The sequence below is a fragment of the Mus caroli genome, unplaced genomic scaffold (genome assembly GCF_978045245.1).
Source record: "Mus caroli unplaced genomic scaffold, Mus_caroli_1 scaffold_11, whole genome shotgun sequence".
NCBI lineage: Eukaryota > Metazoa > Chordata > Mammalia > Rodentia > Muridae > Mus > Mus caroli.
In genome coordinates, this window is record NW_028227266.1 from 70,422,649 (window position 1) to 70,448,917 (window position 26,269).

General features: G+C 47.3%; 1 protein-coding gene across 2 annotated transcripts in view; it reads right to left on the bottom strand.

Annotated features, from left to right (window-relative positions):
• Positions 1-16,380, bottom strand: part of Cgnl1 (cingulin like 1) — a 156,663-nt gene extending 140,283 nt beyond the window's left edge. The window contains exon 1 of one of the 2 annotated variants that reach the window (XM_021171400.2): positions 16,291-16,380. The gene's annotated coding sequence lies outside the window, so the exon portion shown is untranslated. The other variant, XM_029481707.2, reaches the window with a different exon arrangement.
• Between the last annotated feature and the right edge of the window lie 9,889 nt (positions 16,381-26,269).

Below are 26,269 nucleotides of genomic sequence, written 5' to 3' on the forward strand. Positions count from 1 at the left end.
GGGGCGTGTTCCAAGACAGGGTTTCTCTGTGTAGCCCTGGTTGTCCTGGAACTTACTCTGTAGACCAGGCTGGCCCCAAACTCAGAAATCTGCCTGCCTCTGCCTCCCAAGTGCTGAGATTAAAGGAGTGTGTCACCACTGCCTGGTAGCAAAACTTGATTTTTAAATAGGAAAAAAAGTTTGACTTTTCAAAACACAGGTGACTTAGATTTTAGTCATAATGCCACAATACCACCCTTTATATAACTATGAATGGAAATTTAAATTCTTTGTTTTTATTACATATTGCCAGTGTGCGTGCGTGTGTGTGTGTGTGTGTGTGTGTGTGTGTGTGTGTGTGTGTGTGTATACACTCAATGAACAACTTGCAAGAGTCATTTCTCTCTTTCTACCACATGGGTCCCAGAAGTCTGACTATGGTCACCAGACTTAGTAGCAAATACCCTTACCTGCTAGTGCTTAAGATCATATTTAATGTTGAACAACAAAAGCTCGGGTTTAACACCTCTGGAAGGGAACAGAGGCAACTGTCAGAAGCAGGAGACTTGTTCTGTTCTCCATTCCAGGTGCTGGGGGGCTAGAGGAGAGGGGTTAGGGGTGCATGCCTCCACAACTGGTCAAGCAGCCTGCAGGTCCAGTCTGAGCAAACAATTCCCACCCCATCAAGGGACTGTTTCCTGACACGCTGAGTTATTAGGCCTCAAACAAGACTGGTCTTCAAACATGCTGTCTGCTTAGTGGCTGCTGAGCTGAGCCACCTTGACAGGCTCTGTCTGGTTTACTCTGGGGGTGTGAGCACCACCCCTCACCCTGGGGCGGGGGCACATAGTCAGCCAATCAGACCTCCTGTCCCTTTTCCCTCTGCCTCCAAAGAGCCTCGGAAAACGTACTAGAAGGACAATCCCTGGCATCACCAGGTCTTTATTCCTGAAATTTCCATTCACTGCTTTCCAATGTAATTATATGTGGATTGAAAATATTCCTTTTGTTCCTAAACAGAATAATACTAACTTAGAATGGAAGAAAAAAACAAAAAACCAATGTGCATAAATAAGTGCTGAGGAATATTTCCATAGGTAACTGAAGACAGTTTAACTTTCATCTTACATTTCTTCTTTATATTTTCAAAATATTTCTGTGCTATAAGCATCCTCTACCCCCTCCCCCTCTCTCTGTCTCTGAGACAGGGTTTCTCTGTGTAGCCCTGGCTGTCCTGTGTAAACCAGGCTGTCCTTGAACTTAGAAATCCAACGGCCTCTGCCTCTGCTGGGATTAAAGGCGTGCACCACCATGCCTGGGTGCATCTATTGTTCCTTGTTTCAAGTGATTGCACACTGGGTTCAATCTCCATAGACTAATTTCACAGACGTAATATTGAACAAAAAGAAAACAAGAGATGCCAAGACGGCTTAGTGGGTAAAGGGGCTCGACACCAAGCCTGATAACCTGAGTTCACGACCCACATGATTGAAAAAGAACCAACTCTTGCAAGTGGTCCTCTGACCTCTACACCCATGCTACCACATACCTGTAATGTAAATAAATAAATGTAAAAGTCTTCAATATAAAGTCAGACACAGAATGGTACATGCTCTGTGACTCGTTTGTTTGTTTTCATGAAGTTCAAGTAGTGACAACTTACAAATGGTAAGAAACAGTGGCTACTTCTGAAAGATGATAACCAGGACAAAGCATGAGAAAACCTGCACAAGATTCTGTACGCTTGCGACTCGTATGTGCTACTTAAAAAATAAAATCTGGGTCCGAGCCGTAACTGTCACTGCTTAAGGGCTGCGTGGTCTTGAATCAATCCCTTCAGCATCTCTAACTTAAAATGAGGTTGAACACAGCCTTGAGCGCATCACCTGCTTCCTGGAAACAAGATGAGAACTAAGTTCAGTGGCGCTTATGGAGTACGACTTGAAGCAGTGCCCTGTACTGGGTAGAGCTCAGGATTTAACTGAGCAGCTGCAGCAAACACTGATGGATTAGCTGGTGTCAAACTCTAAGCTTTGAACCTTTAATTTTGTTGCAACCTCATCCCTCTAGTTCCTGATCTTATCCCAGTCACCCAGGCCAGAAGCCAAGTGGGTGGCCCAGGGAATGCAGAAGCATAAAGGCCCCGACTTCATCTCAAGAAGGACTGGTCACACTGCGGATGCTGCTTCTGAGGTCACAGCAGAAGGAAACTGGCCAGCGTCACCCCGTCAGGATTAATCACCCACAAAAGAGAGAGAGAGAAAAAAAAAAAGATTGGAGGCTCTAAAAGCAGTAGCTGATTTTTGCAGGAGAAAGAATATTTGATTCTGGTGGAATCATTCATTTGGAATGGAGGAGTCGCTTGGAAACTGAACCAGTTCACCCTTCTTCCCCGAGGAAGAGGAGGCAGCCAGGCCTCTGTCAGAAGCGCTTCTTGTTGACTGGCCAGATTTGCTATCCTTTCATGAATCCCAGATTTACACTCAATTTTCAAAGCATATGCCTGTGAGTGAAATAACTTTAGATGCTGGCCGTGCAGTAAAGGATTCGGATTAGCTCAGATACTTGAAACACCATAAACATGTCCTTCATTTTGTGAGGTCAACCTGACCTTGCACCAAGATCGTGACTCACTCTGACCAGCCTTTGCTTTAACCAAGGTACACGTGCTGTGGTTCAAACCCAGCCCCACCACTTAGCAGTTGTATCACCTTAGCAAAGTCCTTCATCTCTCTGTGCCTCAGTTTCCTTAATAAGATGGTCTATCAATGAGGTCATTACAAGAAGAAGAAAAATTAGTACCTGTCAAGTAATGGAGGTAATGACCCTGTCAGGTCATTCACTTAAAATTATATAATCCAATCACAAACTTTTTGCAGATATAGTATAGAATGTCTGAAAGCCAGGAGGTGTTTACTAAAATCAAGTCAAAAGAGCACTAGCATCATGTTATATGTACATGTACATGCATAGGCACGTGTACACACACACACACACACACACACACAGAGGAAATTTAAATTTAAATTAGATCAACTTTAGAACTTTTTAATATGTCGATGAGCTCAGATTCTCTGCATCTCAATTTAATGGCCCCCAAAATATGGAAAGCAATACTTAAATTTCAAATATATCTAATATTCATTTGAGTATATATATTTGAATGTATACATATATATGTAGATGGAGAGAGAGTGAGAGAGAAAGAAAGAGAGAGGTTAAATAACTGGTTTTGACTGTGGGTTCCTTTCAGCCTGCAGCCGAAAAGGCTAAGATTATGCATTTTCCTTCCTTTGTAAATGTTGAAAGCTTTTCATTTTGTTCCAAAGGAAATGGCTATAGCAAAGTTCAATGACATCAGACACCATCATTGTCTGGGCAGTGCGAGTATCCGGTGGCCCTTACAGAAGGGCTTAATGCTAAAACCCAGACTCACAGAAGCTAAAGGCAACTTCATGGGACTTCCCTTACAACATTATCCATTCTGATTTACCAGCTCCAACTCAGACAGTCAGCTCTGGAGCAAGGGAGTGGTTTGCAGCACAACGCAATGGTCTACTACCCCATGATCCACCCTCCCAGAAAAAGCCTTCCAATGCTCACATGCCTCGGCGTTCCCATGTGGGAGGGAAGCATGCTCAGAAGGCTGCTGTGTGCAACTCTTTCTTCACACCAACAGGCACACTCACACTTTCTACAGACACTGACCAATGACACTGAAGATTCCATCTCACTGACTGTTACCAGTGGTTCTGTTCTTATTACCAAAGTAATACAATCAACATAGTGTTTCTGCTATACTGTCCAGGGTATCAGAGGGCAAAGGCAGGCAGATTTCTCTGAATCAGAGGACAGCCTGACAGAGTGAGTTCAAGGCCAGCCAACGCTACATAAATGAGACCACATCTTAAAAGAGAAAAAGACACACAGACTCTTAGAAACCACATACTATATAAACGTCACACTGGATGCCACCGCCAAGGAGATTTTCCTAGACCCTTTTTTGTAAGACCCTTTCCAGCTTTATTCTGCTCGCTTTGGCATCCCAGGTGTCAGTGTGTGACAGATGAATAGAGTTCCACACTCAGACTGACTCCCAGAAATGAACTGGTCTGAGAGCTCACAGCAAATGCAGAAATGACAGCTGAGTTTTATTTGCAAGATAAATTTTCAGCAGGCCCTACTTCCTTGCTGAGCTGAGCTGGTCGGTTGGGGGCTGTGCACTTCATAAAATTTGCTTTGGGTCTTGACCTAAACGTCCATTCATTCTTCAAATGTATCTCGCTCTGTGCCAGGCACTAGGGGAGGGCTTTTTTTTTTTTTTTTTTTTTTAAGAAATATAAAGAAAAGAAAAGAAAAGGAAGAAGAGAAAAAGAGAAAAAAGAAAAAAAGACCTTACTTATTTCCCTCCCCTTTACATCACTGTGGCACAGCTAAAGGGGCTCCTGTCACCAATAGCTACGTTTCAGACGGTCCTAGCCAGGGTCTTCTTTGCCTCTCCTGAGCTCCTTCCTCTCCTACACCCCACTAATCCCTAACCTGGTTGCTCAGGTACAGCAGATACACGCCATGGAACTACCTAAAACTGTAGCTAAATTCCCCAAGTAATGCTCAAGTGTTAAATTAAAAAAGCACTTTAAAAGAAAAAAAAAATTGCCTATAGTCTAACTCCATCATCTGCGTACTGTGTTTCATCAATAAAGAAGACATTTTTCTCCCCAACGTTCTCTATGGGACAAAACCGGCCTGTTCCCTCCCATTCCTTCCCAGTGTCCCTCTCTACTCAGGAAGCTGGGAGACCCACACACTGAACATCCTCGGCCATGAAACCTTTTCATAAGGCTCCGGGAAACCAAATGAGCTCTGGAACACAAAGCTCCCCCAGGCTCCCTCTCCGGATGCCTGTAAGCAACTTGCACACATAGCTCAGAACATGGCCCTGGGCAGAGCAGAGCCAGCTGTCACTGGCTGGAGCCCCAGCCTGACCCAGTGGCTCACTGGGGTTCTCTGTCCCTCCGGTTCTGGCCCAGTACAGGAAAGGTCTCCAGAACAACGTTAGCAAAAACACTCTGTATTTGAGGACCTGGCTCCTCCCTGGCACCTCCTCCAAGGTAAATTCTCAAGGGTTTGCTGAAAGCGAAGCAGTCAGTGGCCTTGGGCACCTTGCTCACCTCTCCTGAGCCAAAACAAAAACCAGAGCCTCTCCAGCTCTCAGCCCCGGGCTGGAGGTTGCCCGGCAGGCGGGGCCCCTAAGCCCTGAAGCCCAGAGCTGACCTGCTCTCCTGAGTGTTTTTTAAAAACTTTTTTTCTGTTGAAGTCTTCACCCTGGGAACACGCCAGGGAGTGGCTGAGAGAAAAGGAACAGCTACTCTTGCTAGATGGAAGAGTCCAGCTCCATACGGTCTCTCTAGACAGCTAGTTTTACATCTCTATGCTGCTTCAGGCTTCTCTAACATAGACTCTCCTAGCAAAGCCTCCTGATGGGGGGGTTGGGGAGAGGGAGAATGCAGAGCCAAGAATGCCTTCTATCCCCCTCATAGGACGGACACGCGCGCGCGCGCGCGCGCGCGCGACACCCGCATACACACACACACACACCTCCCCAGATCCCTACCTCCCAGCCTCAGGTCTGGGTCAATCCCAGCTACAGATCTGGCAGAGCCTCTGCCTGACGTCTAAAGCAAAGGATATTATCAAAGGCACAGGTTAAGGAACAGTCACTCCACAGCTCCTCATTTAGAAGCCCTCGGTGGCCTGCAATGTAAACATGTCCCAAGAACGCGTTAAAATGACGGGAGGATTTTATTAAATAGCTTAATTGAGGGCCACGTCTCCTGGTGAAAAGCTTTTAAAGCAAGGGATAAAGGGGGCCTGGCGGGCGTCTTCCAGACACTTGTTTTGAAAACCTGCCATGCTGTCATGGGAAATTAAGCACAACGGGGGGGGGGGGGGGGTGAGGGGGGTCCCCATGTGTGTTCCTGCAGTGTAAGCTCCCGCAGAAATAAAATACCCAAGAAAATCTATTCCTGAGCCCGCCCAGGAGCCTAGCAAGAGAGCTTGTCAAGGGTCAGTGGGAGCAAGGGATGGAAAAAGCAGGGAAATTAAGGCTGAAGCCAAAAAGGATCTGAATCCATGATGAGAGATCACTTTAAAACTTGCAGGGGACACGACTCAGGATGACAGTATGCCTGATGGGCCAGGCTAAGGACTCACAAAAGACACCTTAGCCCCAGCACTTGGGATGCAAAGGCAGGTTTCAGCCACATATTGAACCAGCCAGGGCTACACAGCAAAAACTTGTCCACCCCCAACGCCCCCCCCCAAAAAAAGATATTGATGCGATAGAAAGCTGGTAACTGATGGTCAGGTAAAAAAGGGCTTTGAAGCCCCAGACGTGGAGAGCCACATACAGCGGGAAAGATGTTTGTGAAATGTGCTGAATAAGCATCTCTATAGAGGCAGAAAGAAGACCCTCCGGTGCTGGGCCCAATGGCAGGGAAAATGTAGAGATATAGGGTTTCTGTTTGGGGACATAGATAGTTTTAGAATCAAATGGTAAAGATGGTTACCCAATGAGATAAATGTACCCTATCCTACTGAAATGTAATTTCACTGTGTATTTTACCAAACAAACAAACCAAAAAAAAAAAAAAAAAGACTAATAAAACACCTCCCAGGGACAGGAGAGACGGCTCAGTGGTTCCAAGAACTGGCTGCTCCTAGGGTCAGTTCCCAGAACCCACAAGGCCTGTCACAATTATCTGTAACTCCAGTTCCGGGAAAGCATTCTTCCCCCTTCTGGCCACTACAGGTACTACACACATGCGGGTACACAGGCACACATTCTGACAACACTCATGCATATAAAATAATTTTTTTAAAGATATGATGAGAGGCTTCAAAACCAGAAGTAAGCCCTCTTACCTGAGTACCAATATACATACCACAGACTGAAATAAAATGGAGATCGCTCTACTAACAACTAAGGTTCTGAGCCAAGCTTCCAAGTTCACTCTGGACTTCCCCACAGCGACTTAACCCTCCTTCCAAGCTTCAGGCAGAAGTTATCATTTTCACAAATGAGTTAACTGAGGCACAAGAGGTCACACAACAAACATGGTGACAGCCACCACTGAAACTGATATAATAGACAAGCGACTTAACCTCTCTCTGCACTCCCAAGCCCGAGGCTGTGTGGCCTCCAGATGTACCGTCTGCGCATGTCAACCCAAGAACTGTTCGCCCAGCAGATTCACCACCCAGTGTGAGACCCAGATGCTCTGCAACTGTTGCCCTTATTGCCTGCGTTGCCCTCGTATGTGCTTATGCTTGAAATCCAGTTACTGAAAACACCCACAGAAGGGGGTGCCTGGTGGCTGGGTGTCCAGCTTGTAGTAGAGTGTTTGTGTAGCGTGCACAAGGCTCCGAGTTTGATCCCACGCACCATGATGATAATAATAATCTAAAGCACATTCTTGAATATCACTAGCACCTTCATTCTGAGGCAGTTGTTTAATATACTCCTTAGAGCAGTGTTTCTCAACCTGTGGGTCTCAGCCCCTTTGAGGGTCAAATGACCCTTTCACGGGGGTAACATGTCAGATATCCTGCATATCTGATATCCTGCATATCATATATTTATATTATGATTCATAACAGTAGCAAAGTTACAGTTGTGAAGTAGCAATAAAAATAAGTTTATAGCCGGGCGTGGTGGCACATGCCTTTAATCCCAGCACTCGGGAGGCAGAGGCAGGCGGATATCTGAATTCGAGGCCAGCCTGGTCTACAAAGTGAGTTCCAGGACAGCCAGAGCTATACAGAGAAACCCTGTCTCAAAAGACAAAAAAAAAAAAAAAAAAAAAAAAAAAAAAAAAAAAAGTTTATAGTTGGGGTCACAACGATATTTAGGAAGGTTGAAAGCAACATGAGCAGTGTCCTTTTCCTTCTGTCACTGTGATACAAATGTCTTGACAAAGAGCAATTCAGGAGACAGTGCAGACGAATTCAGCTTGAAGTGCAGGGTTATAGTCCATTATTGTGGGGAATCAAGGCAGGAACTTAAAACATCATATCCACAGTCAAGAATGGAGAGAGAGCAGATGTGTGGATCACAGATGTGTGGATTCCCCCCCACCCACCTTGCTTTCAGCTAGCTTTCACAAAACAGTTAAAACCCCCTGCCTAGAGAATGGTGTGGCCCACAATGGGCTGGCTCTTCTGCATTAAGGCTCGCTTCTCAGATGATTCTGAGCTGTGTCAAGTTGAGGGTTAAAACTAACCAAGAAAATGAGACAGGATGGGGCTTCAACCCCACCCCTAAACAAACAAATAAAAAAAGCTTTGAATGTCTGGGCCAGCCCCAGGCCACTCCACCTGGTGACTCCTCCGGGGCTGAGGTTAACTACCTGCAAGGTTAGGGGTTTCACTGCAGGAAGCATGGTTATTTATATGCAAATAGTGCAAGCAATTACAAGTGAAGTTAAAGAGGGCTTAGTGGAGAGAAAAGTGGTGATCCCCTCTCTGGACCACCTGCAGGCCAACCAGAAGCACGGACAAAAAGTGAAATTCTACTCTTTGTACTCTGGTCTAGAAAGCAGGTATCTTTATCATTCCCCTTTGATTACAGCCTTCTGCAGCTCTGGACCGTCCTCAGTACCAAAGGATGTGTGGCAGCATCCTGACCTCTACCTCATGGGTATCAGTAACTGCACCACCCACGGTGACTATCTACTTCTACTTAGCAAAGAGAAATAGGCTCCAAGCACCCCTATTATAGATGAGGAGACAAATTCCAGATGAAGAGGAATCTGCTAGAACCACACTCCTAGTGCCTGGTAAAGAGGGCTTTCAACACTAGAACTGGAAAACAGCAAGCTCTCACTCCATAGCAAAATGGGGACCCACATCCTAAGATTTAACCACTCTCGGTTAAGAGTACTTAAAAAAAATCTGTACAGGCTTTCTTCATTTTAAAGACAGGCTGGCCCTGGGCCCCTTACATGCTGAAGATTCGAATTCTGACCTTTCTGCCTCTACCTCTCCAGTGTAGGATTTCGTGTAACTACAACAAAGCCACCTGGTTTATACAGTGCTGGGCATGGAACCCAAGGCTTCAGACATAGTGCTACTAAGCTACATCCCTGCCTGTGTCCCCACTCCCTTATACACTTGTTTACAGGACTGTGGGAGTTTAGACAGATACACAAAGGGCCTGAGCAGTATTCCAACTGCTAAGATTAAGGTATATAGGGCTATGGAGGTGATGGCTCAGGGTTAAGAGTGCTTGCTGAGGACCAGGGTTTGTTTCCCAGCATCCATCCACATCAGATGGCTTTTAACCAACTGTAACTCTTGGTCCAGGGGATGCAGGACTCTCTTCCAGCCTCCACAGGAGCAAATACTGACAAGCAAATACATACACATAAGTGAAAGTAAACTTTAAAAAAAAAAACCAGATATTAAAAAGATAAGGCATACACAAGCATTTATCTGCTGAAGAAATAAAGGGGTGAGCTGAAAGAAAAACCAGCCAAAACAGAAAGCAGAACTCTGTGTGTGTGTCTAAGGGCAGTCACTAGGAGTGAGAGAGGGCAACTCAGACACCTGGCCTTAAGCCCTGGGTCCCACCTCTAAGATGCTGCCGAATGTGACAAATTGTCTCGTTTCCCATGGCCTTCTTTCTCTCACTTATAAAACAGGCCTAAGATAGAGCTTCTCCCCGAGAAGTGCTATGGGGAAGGCAGGGCGGAGGCAAGTCAGTCAGGAGCACTTCATGCAGTTATGGGAGGAACTAGTCTTAGATAGCCCTCCAAAACCTGGGCCATTCTCATTGTCTTTCTTTCATTCTCTCTCTCTTATCCCCCTCTTATTCCCCTCTTATCCCTTCCTCCCTCCCGTTGTGTCCTTCCCTGCTGCACTACACCTAGAAACCTAGCCTTCAGGGAGAGAGGTCCTTGCCTGGAGAAGGCCAGTCCTCAGTAATACGCCAAAAGCTAAAGGCCCAGCCCCACCTCTCTCACCTCCTCACTTCCCAAAGCTTACAAGAGGCCCAGGAGAGCGGGAACACTTAGGACTAAACTGGTCTGGAGCCACCTTAGACAAAAATAATACCCAAGTCCTAACCCCAAAATTCATAAACAAGGGAGCTCTTAAGTTTGGTCAATGCTACCCAAGCACACTACCCCCCCACACACACCCTGATGCACTTACTTTATTTTACATGTATGAGTACTTTAACCTCATGCATGTCTGTGTAACACGTGTGCTCCTGTTACCCTTGGATGTTAGAAGAGGGCATTGGATCACCTGGAACTGCAGTTATGGATGGCTGTGAGCTGAACTTGGGTCCTCTGCAAGGGTTTTTCATGCTTTTAACCACTGAGCCATCTCTCCAGCCCAGTTCCCCCCTCTCTCTCTCTCTCTCTCTCACACACACACACACACACACACACACACACAGTGATAGCTGCTCTAAGGCAGTTCCCCCAGGCTTCTGAGACTTGGCTGGGATAGGGAGAGATGCTCTCCAGCTGCAGCTGTGTGGTTCTGAAGGCAAATAAAGACCTCACAAGCAAGCATAGCAGAGAATCAAACCTTTAAAGCAAGGTTCCTCCACCTTCTTCCAAAACCTGCCAACAGGGCTGGGGATTGAGCTCAGCTAGCTAGGCATCCCTAACATGCCAGGGTTTCATCTCCCAGCACAGGATAAACCAGGCATGGTGGTGCCTATCCATCTGTAACCCAGCACCTGGCAAGTGGGGTCAGGAGGATCAGAAAAGTTCAAGGTCACACTCTGCTCCGAAGAGATTCTAAGGTAACCTGGACTACATGAGAGCCTGTCTCAACAGTAATAACAATATTGGTCTTACAGATTCAAAATCTACAAAATAATGTCCTGAACCATCAAACATTTTACCCAAGGCAAGCAAATAAATAAATAAATAAATCCCTGTGATTGTACAGCAGGAAATAAATTCCCCCTATAAACAAAGAGGTGGCCAGCCTATTCCAAACGTATGGAATACACTCCGTGTTGTAACTGTGAACTCTTAACTCCCCGTGGACTCTTCACTAAATCCCTGATAATGCTCCCTGAATCCTGTATTTCTGGGTGAGAGTCCTGTGTGCGTGGCCGTGGTAGTGACAGCTTCTCATTTTCGAACCTGTTCTAGGCTCATCAGTTATGACAGTACTGTCAGGCTCTGAGCCTTGACTACCTGCAAATTTAAGGGCTCAAGGTAATTACCGTGCAGTGCAGCCCAGTTCTGTTCCGGTTGCATGCATCACATGAACAAGACTTGGCCCGCAGACCTTCACTGCACCTCAGAAAGCACAGCACTGAGATTTGGGTTTTTTTCCACTGTTACCCAATAACCAATTACTTCCAAATCTCAGGGGTTTGCAAAGCTTAAAGAAACGCAGGAAACGTTTCTCTCTCTAACCCAGAAGTGGGTTCCCATTCGGAGCTTTCCCCAGCAGCCAAATCTACCTTCTCCTCTTAAGAAAAAGAAGAAAAGAAGGAAGGAGGAGGAGTCTGTGAAAAGTCCCTTGGACCAGAAGGACACAATGGTCTTTGAGATTGAGATGTTTAGATTTTCTGGGAGGGAAATCAATAAATCCATCCAAACTCAAGGGGACCGTGCCATTGTGGGGGGCAGGGGACAGGGGGCTGGGGGAGGAGAGATACCACCAGAATGCCTTTTTTAAAAGACACATTTATTTTTATATGTGTGTGTATTATGTCTACATGAAGGTATGGACACCTCATTCGTGCAGTGCCATGGAGGCCAGCAGACCATGTCAGATGCCCTGGAACTGGAGTTACAGAGGGTTGTGAGCTGATGTATGGGTGCTGGGAATCTGACCCAGCTCCTGGTGAACAACAGGAAGTGCTCTTAACTACAAAAGGCATCTCTCCAGCCCCTGAAAACACAGGGTCTTAATCAGCTCAGCAGAAGGGAGCAGCCATACAAAGAGCTGATTAGCATTTGGGACCCTCAGCATAGCCACAGCATGAGCTGGGAGGGGCTCTAAGACCTGGAGTCTCTGGCGATGTCAGGATTGGAACAGGGGAGAAAAGGTGCTGAGTGTGTAACCTGTCCCTAGGATGTAATCAATAAACAACTAGGAACTACTGCGCTGGGGATGTGGCTCAGTTGGTAGGGCTTGACTGACATACTCGAAGCCTTGGGCTTGATTACCAGCACTGCACAAATGGAAACAGTGTCTGCCTATAATCTTGGGATTTGGGGAGTTCAGGCTGGAAGTTCAAGGTCATCAGAGCAACCTAGCGAGCATGAGAATAGCTTGGGATCCATGAGGCCCTGTCTCAGAAAAGGAAGAAACAAAACAACAACAAAAACCAAACCAAGCCAAACAAACAAGCAGCACTTTCAGTTGTAGTTTGGAGACAGGGTTCAAGTTGCCCCAAGCTGGCCTTTATCTCAGCCTAGGCAGGCCATGAACCTACACTCTTAACTCAGTCTCCTGAGTGGCTGGGAGGTCATCAGCCCTACGAAACACTACTTGGAAGCCTGGAGTGATCAAAGCTGACTTCGAAGTCTGCACAGGAGCCCTGTTTTAAAAAGCAGCCCCGGCAGGGTAATGCCTGAGCGCAGAGTCAGACTACACTCTGAGAATCTGGAGCTCTGCACTCTGCCCAGCTCTGTCACCGATACAGCCACTAGGTTTCCATTGCCAGTCACCAAATGCCAGGTAGGCTACCCTGGTCACACAAGTGTTCCAGCCCCCTAGAGACCCTCTGGGCAAACACATTCCCCCCACCCCCCACCCCAGGGCCCAGCATCCTCTTTCTCCTCCAGTCAGGGAAACACACACACACACACACACACCACATTTCAAGTCTGGAGCAGAGTCCCAGTGAAGTAAGCTGGAACTTATTCTCAGAAAGGCTTTTTATGTCTTCCATATCCACAAACTGCAGGGGAATCCACCCAGGTGAGGCTAGCCTATTCCCTGTACTGCCAGCTGGTCACTGTGCACAGCACACCATAACACACAGTCTGCAGATCCACTGCCCAGACTCAGGCTCCTTAAGGCAAGGACTGTATCCTGTCCAAGACCTTGGCAGGTGGGACAGAGCCCTGCCAGCAGGGATAGGCTTCTTAAATAGTTGCTCAATGAGTAACCAAAGAAACATTAACACAACCTCTCATGTGGCTGGGCAGTAAATTCCAGCACTTGCTGAGGCAGGAGGATCTCAGCTAGCAGTGAACCTGGGCGGTATAGAAAGACCCAGCTCCTACCACCCCCAGCCCACATCTCACAAAAGTGGGGATGGGCCTTGGCTTGGGGAGCAGAGGAAGGCAAACACGAGAAGAAGCAAAGTAGAGGAGGTTGCAGTTTTGGTTTGGTTTGGTTTTTTAAATGTGTGGGGTGAGCATGTGGAGGTCAGAAGACAACTTGCAGGGAGGGAGTCAAGCCTCTCCTCCTACCATGTAGGTTCCAGGGATCAAACTCAGGTCACCAGCAAGCATCTTTACTGGCTGAGCCATCTTACAAGCCCCAGTGGGGACATTTGATTGAACAGTCCAGCAAGCTTCCCACTTCACGAAGACCACTCAGCCCTGGTGCCACCCCCACCCGTAACCCCTCCTCTCCCCCCCACCCCCCTTTTAGGGTCTCATACCCTTGTTTCATCATAATGACAATGCCAAAGGACAGAAGGAAACGTGTGCTTGGGTGTTACCCAGGGAAAATACTCAGTTTTCAATTCCCTTGAGCTTAATGTTTCTCCTTGGGTGTCAGCCTCTGTCTACGTCTCTGCCCTTTAGCATTAGGACCGAACAAAGGACAGAAGGAAGGGAAGGAGGAGGAGGGTGGGACAGAGAAGGGAGGAAGGAAGGGAGGAGTCAGTTGGGCTTTTAAAAAGGTTAACAGCATCTTTTAGATAAATGAGTTTCAGAGGAAAAGAACTAAGAAACACTCTAAATTCTGTCATTCCTCATTCCATCAACATGAGAAAGTAACTACACACACACACACAAACACACACACACTTACAAAATAGAAACCATTATACTAAGTGGATGGTTCTAACACAATCACAGCTCTCAGCACAGACCACAGGCCTCTCCTTCCTGGAGGCTGTACCCCTTCCCCTGGATGAAGGGCACCCCACTCACCCATTTCTTCTGGTCAGATCAGAACATCACAAGTGCTCTCCCAGGGTGGGAAGTATTGTAATAAATCTGCCTCTCCCACACTGCGCTCTGTGTGGGACAGGGCCAGACTGCTCTCCCATCTCTCAGGCATCTGACACTTTCAAGGTGCACCTTGTTCCCCAGGTGGAAAGGAGATTCACAAGTGTACAACCAGTCATGTAGATGGTCTGGCATGCACGTATGCATTTGCACACACATATATACATATACATTCACACTCTGTGGGGGTTGGAGGTTCTGGGGTCAGGGGCCACCCTGTGACATCACACCCTCCACAGGCAGGCCACTGCTATGTTGGTGACTCCTCAGTGGTCACATTCTAGCAGCTGACCAGTGACAGGAGAGGGCACGGTAGCAGGAGGAGAGGAAACGGGACAGGCCAACGGGACAACACTTGATCATTTTTCATTTTCAAAAATCAACGTCAGTCTAGCTCATGTCAGAGGTCAGAGACAAACACCCTCCCCAGGGCACCCATAAAGGGACATCATCCTGATAAAATAAAAGACAATACACAGGGCCATCGCCTAAGGAAAAGGCGAAGTCTGATTAGGGCCACGTTGCAGCAACCACCAGGAGACTTGTGAGAGAATACTTGGAATACCAGAGAGCGTTAACTTAGAGATGACTGTTAACCCAGGGACAACCGTCTTGTCCTAAAACACGTGTGACAAAACGTCCCATAAAACATATGTTACAGAAAATCACCGGATTCAAACAGATGTTCAGCCTTCCCATTGTCCTATCATTTTTAGGTCACCTGACAGGAGATTGAGCTGAGCTCTGCCTTGGTACTGGAAACACTAACCCCCTAACTCAGGTGTTGTTTATTCTATCAAGGAACATACACATGGCTGCTCCTGAGGGCGGGAGCACACACATCAAAAATAACTAACTCACAAATGAAACCCTTCAGGGTCTCTCCACTCCCGGGGAAAATCCCCACGTTTATGTAACACAAGTGCTTTTGTGTCTGTACACACGTGCCTGTGTAAGGAGGAGTCTACAAAAGCTCACCAAATCCTAAGTGTTCTTTTCATCTGAGACACTTTTCCAAATCACTTGGTTTTCCCTGATAGGACGATCACGTGCTATAACCTTGACTCTGGCAAGGACTTCAGAGTTTAATGCCCACACTCCAACCTCCTAAATAGAAAGTGCCCCCAGAAATATTTACTGTAAATAGAATTAGGAACAAAGAGAACTTTTATTTTTTAAATGGCACCACCTGCGGTCTAAGGTTGGCAGGCTGCGTCCACAGGCTCCCCTGGTGGAGACACGGTGGGTCAGGAGCCTGAGCGCTCTGCTCTTCCAAACTTGGCTGCACCCAGAACCACCCCGGGTCGCTTTTTAAAAGTTCCCACCACCGACTATCCCCAGACCCCTGGAGTAGAGATGTACCGGGGGTGGGGGTGGGGGCGCGACGAAGGTGAGAATCTTTTCATTGGTTTTGATTTAAATCTCACCAGGTGTGTAGCCCACTCTGCAAGCCAAGTCCTCTTTAAAAGAACTCCTATAGTATTTTGAGCAGGGTACTCGGCGTTGGAAGGGTTCTTGGGGTGAAAGGGCACGCACACAGTAAATATACAAAGTTTAAAAAAAAAAAAAAAGGTCTCTGTAAGTCCAACACCACAGCCAGGCACTTACCTTGAAGCCAAACGGTGATGCAACTTGGAAAAGTCCCTCAGAAGGCGAAAAAAGTGCTCTCGTGGGGTAAGGGCTTTCGGGGTGACCTGCCTGGACAGTGCAGTGGCACGCGGGGCCAGGACAGCGGAGCAGCCACCAGCCTGTTCTAAGGAATGGCCTTAAAGAGCACTGAGATCAAACACTGCAGGGAAGGGTTGGGAGTGCGGTGCTCCGTGGGGCTCGCCCGCAGCTGTCACTAGAGCCCTGTACAGGCTCACCACCAACTGTCCGACGCGTCTGCGGTACTGGACGCAGCGTAGGAGGCAGGAGCGCACCTCCAGCTCCGGGACTGCAGCCGCGGCGCCCGGATCCCACGACCAACGCTGAGGCTGAGCACTGCGCAAAGCTGCAGGAGCTCGAGCCTGTCGAGTTCCCGGGCAGCGTCTGGGCTCCAGGGTCCCGCGCACACCCTCCCGGCTCCCGCTCGGAGCTCACTTACCGCCTCTGCCTCCGGGGTCCCGCTCCCGCAGCTGCCCGCAGAGCCGGGCCGGAGAGCAGCGGCCGCCGCGTCGCCAGGAGGCCGCGCCAGCCCCGCCCCGCCCTGCAGTCGCCCGCCCTCCCGGGAGGAGGAGCAGGCGGGTCTGCGTCCGGACCCTCCCAGCGACCCAGGACCCGGCGGACCGAGGACTGCTGCCCCTCGCGGACAGTCCCGGGCGCTCCCTGAAACCCTGCCCCATCTGCGCCCTGAGACCTCCCTGCGCCTATACCAGCACCCCATTCCCACAGGCAGCCACTCTCTCTCTCAGCGCCCCCTTACAACCCCTCCTCCAGGAAACCTTCCCTATTCCGCAATCCCACCCCAGATCTCAGTTTCCCCCATCCTTCCACCCAGCCTTGTTCTGTCACTTGGAAGCAAATCACAAAAGGCATGAAGTGACAAAGTGACGTCTATAAGCTAAAGCTGGGCCTAGCTCTGAGGTCACCTGGCTCCTGGTAGCAGCACTGGCATTAGAGACAAACTCTCAGGCCCTAGTTTAGTTCGTTTTCCAGGGAAGGTGGCATTACATTGCCAACTGGGAAGGCCGGGGTGTCATTTCCAAGCTTCAGTTTCCTCCATTGTAAAGTGAGCAAGGCACTCACTCAACAGCTTGTTATTCCTGAAGAAAGGACTGCAGAAATGGCATGTGTCTTACAGTATTTTAATAAGTAAGTGTTTACTGACAAACATGTTGAATAAAATCAACACTCAAAAATTCAGTCACTCAAAACAGTAACGTGAAAAGATTTCAAAAAGTAATAGTGATTATTTTGTAGGAAAACTGCAACAGCAATAGAAGAAAAGTTGCACAGTGATTAAACGTGCTTGTATTTATTTACAGAGCTGGAGAAATGGCTCAGCAGTTAAGATCTGTTTCTGTTCTATAAGATCTGGTTCAATTCCCAGCACCATCAAGACAGCTCCCAAAACCTTTGTTAACTTCAGTGCCAAGAGGATCTAGTGCCCTCTTCTGGCCTCCTAAGGTACTGCATATATGTGGTGCACAGGTATACATGCCGGCAAAACTTGAAAAAAATATTTTCGAGTGATCTTTAAAAAGAAGAAGACAAAGGAGGAAGCCATCCTCCCTGGAGCCCTTTGGAAACAGTGGGTCTACCAGGCATGCTCCACGCCTAGTCAGCGAGTATAGTTATGAATGCAACCTTTGTCCCTCCTCCCAACAAAAAGAAAATAGTAAGCCTACTTAAAACAGTGCACGTTTTTGTGAAACTTGATTGCTTAGTTCTCAAGTCTAGGCTTTGTAGATGATAAAACTGCATGAACAGCGTTCTTAACGGAACTGCTCGCCAGTGCAAAGACATCTGGGGTTTGGGTATATCTGGAATTAGGCAAACTGTAAGGGAGGCTGTGCTGGACGATGGAAAGGGTGTCATATATCACAGGTGCGGACACAGGTTAACCATGCCTTAGACACCTCAAAATGCCTGCAATGGAACCTGCACCTAAATGGCTCTGAATACTGGGATTGGCAGAACCATGCAAACCAGGAGGAGGCTTACAAGAGGAAGCTGTGTGGGGAGGGACGGTCCCAGAGAGCATCTAAAACTGGTAAACCAGATGTGCTTCCAGAAACAGAAATAGGGCCACAGGGAAAGAGGTATGTTTTTTAAAGATGTATTTATTTCATGTCTACATGTGTGCCTGGGTGTATATGTGTGCACCATGCATGTGCAGTGTTCACAGAGACCAGAGAAGATGTGGGACCTGCTGGAGCTACAGGAGGTTGAGCATCTGAGGTGGGAGCTTGGGATCTGAACCTCTATTCAGCAAGTGATGTACTTGTTTGTTTGTTTACTTATTTATTTACTTAACTATTTGGGGTTTTTATTTGGTTTTTCAAGACAGGGTTTCTCTGTGTCCTGTGTCTCTGTGCCCTGGCTGTCAAGAATTCTCTCTGTAGACCAGGCTGGCCTTGAACTCAGAGTGATCTTCCTGCCTCTGCCTCCCAAGTGCTGGGATTAAAGGCGTGCGCCACCACTGCCCGGCTGCCACTGAGGTTTTATAGAACTGTGGGATAACTGAACAGCGGACTGGTAGCTGGGCTGGTGGTAGAGAAACAACATATGAGCAAAACCAGGTACTGGGAAATGAGTGTGTTGAGCCCTTACTCAGGGGCAGGAAATAGCTCACCGAGGGAGAAGTGGAAGGGTGTGTGTGGGTGTATGTGGGGGGAGGGGAGGGACTCCTCCCTCGAGGAGGAAACTGAACCACCTGACACCCGTCTATTCCCACTCAGACCCTTGAGAGCGTCCGCAGAAAGTACATGCTCAGCAAACATTTGCTGACCATAGAAACACCATTTACCCAGCATGCCTGCCCCCTTCTTTCCCAACAGGTAGTCTAATGATTAAAAAAATATATAAAATATGGGAAGCGAGGCGAGGAGCAGAATCTGCCTGGGCTAGGCCGCTGTCCCTGTCTCTGCTGTCACTACAGATATTCAAGCCCCACCAGCCTAAAGGGAGAGCAAGCCTGTGCCGTCAAAGCCTCTGAGATTCTGAGCCACGCCTTTCCGGTATCTTTTCCTCGGTGGGAGACTCACAGGCTTGACCCTTAGATAGAATCTGAGAGGATTTTTTTTTTTTTTTTTTTTTGGTAGAGGATAAGGGGGTTGTTTTGTCAGTGACAGCAATTTGCCTAAAGGAAAAAAAAAATCAGGAAGAAAGGTAGAAAAAAATCATCTCTTTCCTCCTCCAAATTTTGTGAAATGTGTAGTGCCAAAATGTTCAGGCAACACGGGAGGCAGGAGCAATATTGCCCAGTGGAAGGGGCAGAGAAAGGAGACTGCAGGGCGATGCTCATGGGGCCTTCACTTGGGAGACTTAGTGAATGAGGCTAGCAGAGAGCGTTGTGGGAGGTGCTTTATCCCACTGAAGTGCTGAAAGAACACTAGGGAGATAGAAGAGTCTCTCAAGAGCGCCCCAGGGCAGAAGTCTGTATCTGGAGCCTTGAGCAAGAGGCTGCCTTTATCTGAGTTGCCCTGGAAATGGAACTTTGAGATAGGACTTGAAAAGTCCTGGTATACTTAGTGAGTAACACCAGGAAGTGGGGAACAGGAAAAGTGCGGTAGGGAAGAAGGAAAAGCCAGCTTTAAGGTATGCTCAAGAGTTTGAGGCTCTATATAGTGGAGACCTGCCTCTGCGCCCCATTGGATGTTCAGAGAAACATGCTAGGGGACCCCTGGAATTTGCTGCCAGATTTTTTTTTTTTAGATTTATTTATTTATTTATTTATATGTACACTGTAGCTGTATAGATGGTTGTGAGACTTAATGTGGTTGTTGGGAATTGAATTTTTTTTTTTTTTTTTTTTGGACCTCTGCTTGCTCCAGTCAACCCTGCTCACTTGCTCCAGCCCAACGATTTATTTATTATTATACATAAGTACACTGTAGTTGACTTCAGTCACACCAGAAGAGGGCATCAGATCTCATTACAGGTGGTTGTGAGCCACCATGTCGTTGCTGGGATTTGAACTCAGAACCTTCAGAAGAACAGTCAGTGTTCTTTTTTTTTTTTTTTTAAAGATTTATTTATTATATGTAAGTACACTGTAGCTGTCTTCAGACACTCCAGAAGAGGGCGTCAGGTCTTGTTACGGATGGTTGTGAGCCACCATGTGGTTGCTGGGATTTGAACTCTGGACCTTCGGAAGAGCAGTGGGGTGCTCTTACCCACTGAGCCATCTCACCAGCCCCAGTCAGTGTTCTTACCTACCGAGCCATCTCACCAGCCCAGGGCAGCCAGATTCTTAGGAGTTACAAGATTTCCATAGGACTCTAGGGAAGATATTCCAGGGTACTTTCCCTACTCATCGCTACACCACTGTTGTCAACATCCCTTTCCAAAGAGAGACAAAACCAAAATCTACCTTTTCCTAAGGTTTCAATGATAAACCAAGCAAGGCACGATCCTGACAAAGTTGGCTATGGAAGACCAGTTGAGTTTATTGGGCTTCCTTACAGAGCACAGCTGAGGGCTATTTACAGGGGCATGGGGATGCCTCCCAGTATCACCTCTGGAAGGCCTTTATCCAACTGGGATGAGAGCTTCCTGAAGCTACAGAAACAGAACTCCCCTTCTCCTGACCCCCACCCCCATATGCTCCAGCTGATTCCCACGGTCTTGTGCAATTAAGGCAAAGTTACATAAAGAAGGCAGTGGGTGGCTGGATACAGAGGTGAGGGTCTCAGTGAGAGAGAGGGTGAACAGTCAACAGGTCCAGCTAGGATAAGCTTTTTGCAAAGGGGCCCAGCTGAACTACCCAGCAGAGTGGATGATTAGCTCAGAGGACAGTCACTCACCACAGCTCTGCACTCTACCCTGTGCTGAAGGCTCCTTGGGGGCAGAAGTGCTCCTATCCAGGGAGCCAGCGGCAGAGCCTGGGATTCGTTCTCTGCCAGGCACCCCAGTTCCCGTGGCTCCCCCAGCATACAGCAGCCAGCAGTTTCTCTTGGCACTGTCTTCTACTTTACCCCAAGCTGTCACAGTGCAGCAGCTCAAACTGTCTCCCCACAAACAGCCAGCGGTCAGATCTCTGGATAATTCAATGGCACACCATCATGTGCCCTTCTGTCCTCAGTAAGGCAGCTGCACCCTCTCCACAGACCTGGCTAAGAGCCAGGGAAGGAAGGTATGCCTCGGGTGCCCAGCCATATGTCTACACCATACATACCTCGATCTTGTCAGCTGGGGAGATGGCTTAATGGGTAATAACACTTGCTGCATAAACATGAGTCCTTAAATTCAATTCCCCACATAAAAAGTCAGGTATGGGCATGCATGTAACCCCAGCCCTGTGCAGGCAGAGTCAGGATTACCCGCTGCCATCCTAGCTTTGTGTTCAGTGGAAGAGGAAGACCCTGTTTCAAGGGAATAAGGCAGAGAGTGATAGAACAGAGCATCTAACACCCTCACCTGGCCTCCACAAGCACATGGACAAGTGTGCTGACGAGTTTCCATGTCAACTCAGTCCCCAAGCAAGAGTCATTTTGGAAGTGGAAAATACCACAACCGATTGGCCTGTAGGCAAGCCCAAGGTGCATTTTCTTGACTGATGATTGATGTGGGCCCATCCCACTGTGCTGCTACCCCTGGGTAAGTGGTCCAAGATGATGTAAGAAAGCAAGCTGAGAAAGCATGGGTGAGCAAGCCAGTAAGCCGCACTTCTTCATGGCCTCTGCATCAGTGCTTGCCTCCAGAGTTCTGCCTTGAGGTCCTCTCTGGCTTCCTTTGATGATGGACTGTGATGTGGAAGTGGAAGGGAAATAGGCCCTTTCTTCCCCAAGTTGCGATTTGGTCATGGAGTTTTAGCACAGCAAGAGAAACCATAAGGGAGGAGTACTTACACACAGATGTATGTACTAATACCATACAGGTGTATACACAGGCCGTCCTCAAATTCATAGGGATCTACCTCCCAAGAGCTGGAATCAAAGGCACGTGTCACTACCACTGTGCCCCAAACCAGTCAGTTTTAAACTATTATTTCAAAGTATCCTCTCCTCTAAGTAGTGTGAGGGCTGGCGAGATGGCTCAGCAGGTAAGAGTACTTGAGCACCTGCTGCTCCTGTAAAGGATCAGGTTCAGTTCCCAGCATCCACATAGCAACTCACAACCATCTATAGCTCAAGTTTCAGATGCCTTCTACTGGTCTCCATGGGAACTGCATGCACTTGGTGCACATAGCTCTCAATGCAGATTCTTCCTGAGGTGGTTAGCCACCTGAACACAGCAGGTATTCAGTACATGTGATGAATGAACAAAACACATGTGGGACAGGGTACAGGGCACAGGGGAAGAAGCAGAATCTAGGAATAGTGATATGCTCCAGGAAGCCATGGAAAAGCAGCTGCGTTTTTATGTCTTGTGGAAGGAGAAAGGTCAGGGTACCAGAGATAGTTACATTCTGTGAGAGGCAGGAAGAGGGAGACACCATTGCTTATGTTGCTATGCACTACTCTAACTTCAGGGTATCCTTGTCACAAAGTTAGGATTACTCTAAGAGGGATGGCATTTCTCAGTAGAGAAATAATCAAATAAGGCGGTAAAGATTGCCTCTGTGGTCTCTGCAGGAGCAGCTCCAGGAAACACCGATTCCCTGTACAGATAGTTCAAGCTTTCACGGTACGAGAGAAACCAAGAAAATGAATTGAGGACATCAAGGGATTCAGCATGGCTGAACATTTTGTTGGTTTGCTGGTTGGATACAAGTAGGGCCTGCACTTCTAGAAGCTAAGCTTCCTGCCTTAGGGGCGTGGGGATAAAAGCGGGATGTGAGTATTCAGGCAGCTGAAGGAAGTATGGACCTAAAAACAGCAGCTTTAAAGCCATCATCACGGTCACCCTGTGGTGGTTCGAATATGCTTGGCCCAGGAAGTGCACTATTAAGAGTGGTGTTCTTGTTGGAGGAAGTGCGTCACTGTAGGGGTGGGCTTTGAGACCCTCCTCTGAGCTGCCTGGAAGACAGTAAGTAGTCGTCTCCTCACTGCCTTTGACTCAAGACGCAGAACTCTCAGCTCCTCCTGCGTTGTGCCTGCCTGCATGCTGCTATGTTTCCTGATTTGATAATGGACTGAACCTCAGAACCTGTAAGCCAGCCCCAATTATATGTTGCCCTGTATAAGTTGCCTTGGTCATGGTGTCTCTTCACAGCAATGGAAACTCTGACTAAGACACCCCGCAATCACTGATGCTGATCAATAAAGGTGGTTGATAACGTTATCCTTCAGTGCCCTGGCTATGTCACAGCACACAAGGACATGAGTCTTCTTGTCACTGTACCTTGGCCAAATCTAGGACAGCTCAAATCTCAAGATTAAAACAAAAAGCTAGCACATTTAACATTTTTTTTTAATTCTCTGGGCCACATTAATTACTCTTGGGTTGAATTATTTGGTAATGAAAGTAGTACTTGAATTGTCTATGTGGATAAGCCCCCCCCCCCAAAAAAAAAACTACATCGGCATATTTTAATGTATAGCTTGTGACTTCTTTCAGCTATATCTGCCAAGGCCCTTTAACAAAGAGCTTCTAGAACACGTTTTTCTAAAATCTGTGTCAAGTGAAAGGAGCAAGCTGGACCATTTAGTGGCTAGGCTTCAAACTTAATTTGAAGTTCAATTTGCCTTCCAGAGCTAGTCCAGGGTTTCATGTAGCCCAGGCTGGCCTTGGCCTTGGCTATAAAGTTGCTTTATAGCCAAGGATGACCTTTAATTTTGAACTTCCTGCCTTTGCCTTCCAAATGTTGGGATTATAGATGTGCATGTCTGCACCTGGGGTTATAGATATGTGTGACCACACCTGGGTTTTTGGGATGTTGCTAGGCCAGCACTCTACCTCCCTACCCCAGGTCCATCCACAGCCAGGTCCTAGCACTTTTTTCACAAACCCTAAGTATAAGTGCTGTTACTCCACCTGCTCCGGAGTGTGGGGCTGCAGTGACGGCCATGGAGGTGAAGACCAAGGCAGGAAACTCAGGTTTCTTGGACAATTTGAGGAACTTCACATTCAGTATCCGAATCACAGAACAACTCTAGGAAACAGATGTTCTGTTCCGTTCCGTTCTGTTTTGTTTTATTTGTTTTGTTTTGTGTGTTTTACAATAAGGACAGAAGTCAGGATGCACACACCCAGCAAACATTATGCCTTGGCCCACAACACAACAGAGGTGTTCTTATCTCTATCTCACCGGCGAGGGAGTCGGGGCTCAGAAGAGCAACAACTTATCCAAGATCAAGATTCCTGGTAAGTAACTGGGGAGCCAGCGGTTGAGGGCCTAGTCTGCAGTCAGAGCTTCGCTGAAGAATCCCAAGACTCCATCCTGCTCATTTCACATAACATCTGCCTTCTCCATCTAAAGCCTCGGGAGTCTCAGGATGGAGATTCACTCATGTGAATCGCTCTCTGTGTGCTTCAGGCTTGCAACCAATGGGGATCGTGACTGCTTCCATGGAGACCTGCCCCATGGCATCAGAACTAGGTTGAGATCTGTCCCTCTGTGCACTGGTACACCAGACTTTCACACACCCCAGACTCCCATCTGTGAAAGTCAAGGACACAGAAACTGACATTCATATTCCTTTCTTACCATGCAAGTTCAGATCTTGGGCCAACAAGTTGAAAATGAGTTAGGACACAGGTGTGTTGTTAGAAGCAATGGTGATAGCAGCCATGTTGTCAACTCAGCCTGTTCTGGTTTGGATTTGAAGTGTCTTGTCAAAGGGCTCAGTCCCCAGATGGAGTACCTGTACCTATAATACAAGACTGCGTTGTTTGTTTTTAATGAATGAATCCAAAAGGCTGTGACCTCATCAGTAGCTTGATCCTTGGATAGTTATAAATTGATGCTATTCTTAGAATGTTGAGGCAACTTGCAGGGGTGGGGCCTTGCTGGAGTAAGTATGTTACTTTCAGGGGTGGGCTCTTGGTGGTTTCATCTCACCCCTTCCCGATTCCTCTGTGCTTTCTGGTCACCCTGAGGTGAACATCTCTGCTTCACCACACTTCCACATGATACCCTCTCTCAGCAGCAAAGCCAACACATCACTGGCTGAAAACCATCAGCCAAAGTGAATCATCATTCTTTTAGAAATTTACATCACAGCAGCAATGGGCTTCATCTGCCAGAAGAGCCAGATTGGGGCAAAGTTGGGATGTTTCAGACCTGGATGCTGGAGCCGAGAAGCTACACTAGAGGAAAACAGCTGACCAAGGCTTCTTGCTTTGGTCAACTCTCCCATTTTTTGGAAGCCAGCATCAGCTCTGGGAATGAAAACTCAAAGTCTGGGCTCAACAGACACAGTCGCATATCTGCAAGGTAGCAGGTGTGTTTGAGTGGGAGAGTGGATACTCAAAACCTTGTGTTGTTTGAACACTTAGTTCCAGGTTGGTGGCTCTATTTGAGAAGGTTGTGACCCCTTTAGGATGTGAAGCTTTGCTGGAAGAAGTGAGCCACCAAACATAGGTCTTGGGGTCATTTGTTTTGTTTTTAGATTTTTAAAATTACTTTTTGTTTTTATGAGGTAGGGTGTTGCTATGTAGCCCAAGTTGACCTTGAATCCACAGAAATCTGTCTGTCTCTGTCTCTGAAGTGCTTGTATTGAAGATGTGCACCACCGAGCCTGGTGATTTATCTTAATTGTGTAAATACATGTGGGTCTATATGTGGCTATGTGCACATGTGTATAGATGTATGTGTGTGTAGATCACCACAGAAGCCAAAGGCATCAGACCTCCTTGGAGCTGGAGTTACAGGTGTTTGTGAGTGCTTGGGTTCAAACCCAAGTCTTCCTCATGAGCAACAGTGCTTTTAACCCATGAGTTGTGTCTTCACCCACAGGATCTTGAAGTTTTATAATTAGGCTTCTCTTCCTTTTCCTTTCTGCTTCCTGACTCTGCTGGTATGGTTTTATGTTTTGTTTTTGTTTTGACCACTTGACAGAAGCTAGAGTCATCTAAGAAGAGAAGCACTTAATTGAGGGTCTCCTTCAGATTGGCTGTAGGCAAATCTGTGGGTGTTTTCTAGGCTGATGATTGATATGGGAGGGCCCCGCCCCCGCCCACTGTGGGCGGTGCCACTCAGACTGGTGGTCAGGAGTCCTTTAAGCAAAGGCCTGACAACTGGGAAAAGATCTTATCAATCCTACATCCAACAGAGGGCTAATATCCGACATATACAAAGAACTCAAGAAGTTATACTCCAGAAAATCAAATAACCCTATTAAAAACAATGGGGTACAGAGCTAAACAAAGAATTTTCAACTAAGAAATATCAAATGGCTAAGAAGCACCTAAAGAAATGTTCAACAGCCTTAGTCATCAGGGAAATGCAAATCAAAACAACCCTGATATTACACCTCATACCAGTCAGAATGTTTAAGATCAAAAATTCAGGTGACAGCAGATGTTGGTAAGGATGT